Source organism: Gossypium arboreum, chromosome 9, assembly GCF_025698485.1.
Source record: "Gossypium arboreum isolate Shixiya-1 chromosome 9, ASM2569848v2, whole genome shotgun sequence".
Classification (NCBI taxonomy): domain Eukaryota; kingdom Viridiplantae; phylum Streptophyta; class Magnoliopsida; order Malvales; family Malvaceae; genus Gossypium; species Gossypium arboreum.
Window position 1 is genome coordinate 58,232,365 of NC_069078.1, and position 5,493 is coordinate 58,237,857.

The following is a 5,493-nucleotide window of genomic DNA, read 5'->3' on the forward strand; positions in this document are numbered from 1 at the left end:
TATATACAATTATCGACAAAAATTCATCTTTAAACCGAATGAGATAATCATTTGGTAAAATTTGTAATACTATTGACGAGGAGTATGCTTAAACCCATATATGAAGTTCTTTAATTTGCAAATCATTAACTTTGCATCATTAGACACAAAGTTTTCTAGTTGCATCATATAAATGTATGATCAATGGTACTATTGAGAAACCATTAACTTAGTATTCGTCTGATGTAGCTTAAGGTAAAAATATTCCACTAAAGCCATTATAATACATTCTCTAGTGGACTTTTTTTTAATGACATTCGTTCTTGAGGTTGTTGAGTTTGTTTTTCAAGAACAACTACCTCATATTGAATAAGGAGTTCTTCAACATTGTCTCCTTGAGGTTCTGGATTCACTTTTTGATCAATAATAGGTATGAGAACATGAACATTATCAAAAGTAATAGCAGGAACTAATTTAGAATTCAATTCCTCCTTAAAAGCTATATCTCTAACTTTATTTCTCCCTCCAAACTCAATATCCTAAAAAAAATGTTGCAGTTTTTGTATTAAAAATATTCCTTATTGTGGGATCATAAAACTCATAGCCCCTAGATTGCTCAAAATAACCAATAAAGTAGTTGTTCACTATTTTGGAGACCAATTTCTTTTCATGTGGTCTATATGGTCTTGCCTAAGCTGAACATCTCTAAATGTGAAAGTGCTTTAGACTAGGTTTTTGACCTGTCCAAAGATCATAAGGTTTTTTTTTTTTTTTTGCAATTGCTTTAATGGGTATTCTATTCAAAATGTAAGTTGTTATCTTTAGAGGCACTGGCCAAATGAACACTTTTACACTTATCCTGTATCAATCTTTCTTCCTTTTACACACAATAAGAAATGAGCTCATTTAGAGTCCATTGACAAATGTAACCTATTTTAAATTGGCTTAACTATGCAGGAAGCGATACCAAAACCATATGAACAAGCATTTCCTCATAAAATTCGATCTTAACTACCTTAAGTCTTGAGGCAACATGAAACATCTCCATTGTAACATCCAAAAATCAAGGGTTAGTAGAATCGAGTTTGTGAATCAAGCAAGAGTGATCATGCCTTAAATTTTGATATTTATCTATGAACTTTTAGGAAATAAATAAGGTAATTTATCCTTGAGGTCCTAACTTCAATTCCCTTCCCATGCAAAAAATTTAATTTTTTGACAAAAACTCCTTGTTTTAATGTGTGGGCCATCCAAGCCTAGTTAACCTAGGAATAAATATTAATTTTTCACTAATAATAAACCTTTAACCCTCCTCCTTATTGCCCTTCCTCTCCTCCTCTCATTCTCTTTGATTTTAATTTTTTTCTTTCCTCCATTGTTGTCGTTGTTTAAATCTAGTTTTACCATCTCTTTCTTTTTTTTTTTCTTTTTCTTTTTGCCACAAAATTTGTTAACATATTCTCCACCATATTGCTTTCATTTTTCCTCATTAAAATTAGCCTCAAATTTGAAATCATGATGTAACACCCATCACCCGTACCCGACGCCGGGATAGGGTTCTAGGCATTACCAGGACTTTACATTTTGAAACGTACTAAATTGGGTCACCAAGTTTTACTCAAATTTTAAGCTTTTCATCCATGAACAACTCGTCCCTTATATAGGCCTTCGAGACCTATAACATACCTAGAGGCAGTGCAGGACAAATTCGGGTACGTTCGATAAACCTTGGTCTCCTTAAGAAATTTTTCCTTATCATAAAGTGGCACACGCCTGTGTAGGTGGGCCGTGTGGACTCACACGCTCGTGTGACTTGGGCACGCCCATGCCCTTCTGCTGTGGGCAACACTGACTTATCAACACGGCCATGGCACACACCCGTGCTGCTTGCCCGTGGACGACATTGTCTTTTTAACACGACCATGGCGCACGCTCTTGTGGCTTACCCGTGTACAACTTTGAGCTAAAATTTTAAGTGCAGGGGACACACGACCATAGCACACGCCCATGGGAGGGAACCGTGTGTCACACACGGCCTAGACACACGCCAGTGTCTCTAACCATGTGGACTCTAATAGGGTATTTTCCAAGCCTTTAGTTACCACTTTCTACTACTTCTGCTTAGTGGTTACCAAATTCAAAGTAAAACACAATTACACAGTTGTAAATAATCTTGATTAAACTAGATGTATGTAAACCTCATATCATTAGTTTCATACATGATAGGTTATTTCCCATTTAGTGTTTATGGGTTCCCACGTCACTTTAATTCATCCGAAATTGGCTCGTTCATGTAACTCATTGCCAATTGGTAACGACCCATCACTTGTAAATAAAACCATGCATAAATTCGTAGGTCATAGTCTACTTCAATTAAGCCAATTTTCGTGGCCATATACAAAGAGATAAACATATCAAATGACACATATAACAAAATACTCAAAAATACTATACATGCATTGAACAAAACAAACAAAGTCTTTATACCAAAGCTTGTCTAGTTGATAGTGTGTCTACTCTCCAATCATCTTCTAATCCTTTCGAGTCCTCGAGCTCTGTGAGACAGGGAAAAAGAAAGGGGTAAGCATTTACATGTTAAGTAAGCTCGAATAACCAGAAAGTAAACTTTCCGAGTAATTAGCATACATCCATATTTAAATCATAAAATCATCAATTATGAAACGATTCCCTATCACATGCACTCAATCAATGAGTTAGTTACGTAACAAAGCATCATGTAATTTATGTAGATGAGCTTATTATTCATCATTTTATTGACATACATCATATTAATCCTGTTAAGTTTCTAGGAAAATCTCGATGGAATACCCATTATCCATCAATTCTTACAAATAATCATTTCACATATATGCACTCCCGCAAACCTCACATTTCATGGTAGGATTACTAGTCCAGGCTAAATCCCCCATATCATGAACTCATAAGGTGATGTCGAGATTACCAGTCCAGGCTAAATCCCTTATAATGGCAAACATCCTTTATGAACTCGGATTTGAATTACCAGTCCAAGCTAAATTCAGACCCTAATCGGATTACCGGTCCGGGCTAAATCCATAATGCACATATATTCTTCGGGAGGCTTGATCATTCAAGGAACACTCGTCCAGGTTAGATCCTTTTCATACTTGAGATCACGGATTACCTGTCCGGGCTAAATCCTTACTGCAACACATGCAGAATCTCTTTACACATATCAATGAGGGTTTATCCATCGAATTCCCTTTGTCAACCTCATCTGAGACATTTTTCACATGTTACCATCAAATATGCATTTCTATGATATTTCATGCTAATAATAAATGCAATCATCATGCCTTCATAAATTATTCAATTATACATATTAAGGGTTTACTCTAAGTTATCTGAACTTACATGGTATTCTTTTCAGAGTTGTGTTTCAGTTATTCCGAAACCTTGCGTTTACCTCGATCGACCTCCAGAATTTGTTCCTCGGGGTCTATAACAACAAAATTTAACTCATTAATACACTACATTATACATTTCAAATTTAATATCTACCCTTGGTCCAAATGACCATTTTGCCCCTAACCTTTCACATTTTTACTATTTAGTCCCTAGGCTTGTAAAATGAAACACATGCACTTTCTATAACACCCCTCACTCGTATCCAACACTGGGACAGGGCTCGAGGCATTACCAGATTTAAACATTCATAAACATACAAAATCGGGTCACTAAATTTCGCCCAAAATTAAAACTTTTAGAACATATGCTATTGTCCCTTAAACAGGCCATCGAGGCCTATAACTTACATTAAGGCGGTTGGAGAAAAAATCGAAAACATTCGGTAAACTTTGGGCAACTGAATAAATTTCTAGCTTTGGAGTGCCATACGCCCGTGTAGGTGGGCCGTGTGGACTCACACGGCCGTGTGGCTTAGGGCACGCCCATGCCCTTAGCCCGTGGGCAACATTGAATTTTAAACACGGCCATGGCACACGCCCATGCTGCCTTTCTGTGTTCAATACTGACGTTGGGACACGGCTATGGGACACACCCGTGTGACCCACCCGTGTCCTATACTAACTCAAAATTTTAAATGCAGGGGACACACAGCCATAGCACACACCCATGGGAGGGAACCGTGTGTCACACATGACCTAGACACATGCCTGTGTGTCCAACCATGTAGACCTTAATAGGCTATTTTCCATGCCTTAAGTCACCCATTTTTACTTCTTATACCATTATATTATGTTTACAAACTTATAAATTAAACATCCATGTTCAGGGTATTATCAACTTACTACCATACCACACATTTATTGCATAGCCATGACCACCTCAAATGGTCCTAAGGCATTCACCATGTATATATGTTATATACTTCTTATACATAGTGAGCAAGCATAAACACATACCCACATCACGAGACATTTACATATATCATGGATGAATAGGCTTACAAGCCAAAATCTTTATAAGCCATATCTCATGGCTACATACAACAAATCATTATAAGCCAATACATTTGGCTAATCACAACGACATCGATCATAGAAAAACTAAGTCCCTATACATGCCACTCATTGAACACGTTTAACATATACATGTCAATACTCCAAGGGTAAAGGCTTGATAGTGTGATGCTGCCTCCGACGATCTCCAACCCCGAGCTGACCTGTCAAAACTAAAAGAAATGGAAAGGGGGAGTAAGCTTTACGCTTAGTAAGTCCATATGAAAATAATAAGCATTATAATAACATGTTTCCTTAGGTAAAACAACTATAATTATGCTTTTATTCATATTCTGGTCAAGCTGTCTACTCGAGTTATAGTCGATAAATTATTTATAACTCGAGCTACAGAATCCCAAATTAATATCCGTTAATTTTACCAGAAACTAGACTCATATATCTTATTATCATAAAATTTTTAGAATTTTTGATTCTGCCAATAAGTACAGTTTATTATTCAAAATCTCCCCTATTTTGCTGTTTGACAGCTTCGACCTTTCTTCACTAAAATTTATTTATCTCCTAATACGAGACTCGGATAATGTTTCTATCTCTTTCTCCTAAAATTAGACTCATTAAGGATTTCATTCATATAAATTTTAACTCATAATTGTTCTTGTACAATTTCTACTGATTTTCCAAAGTTGAGACAGGGGAGTTTGGAATCACTCCGACTCAAATATCTCATGATACAAAATTCTTTTGCTTACACCGTTTCTTTTATGTGAAACTAGACTCATTAAGCTTTAATTATATATTTTATTCAGTTTTTAATTCAGTTTCCACGATTTTTAGTGGATTTTCAAAGTCAAACCTATGCTGCTATACCAAATCTGTCTTAGTGCAACAAGATAATAACCATCACAATTTGTCATAGAAATTATTCTCATAAATATCATTCATTCATTTGCACAATCGTCACAAGTTCATTTAATTTCACATGTCAAGCACGTGTTCATAGGTTTTGAGTACTTACCTGTGCTATCATTTAGCACCGCACTCGTCCAAACATGAC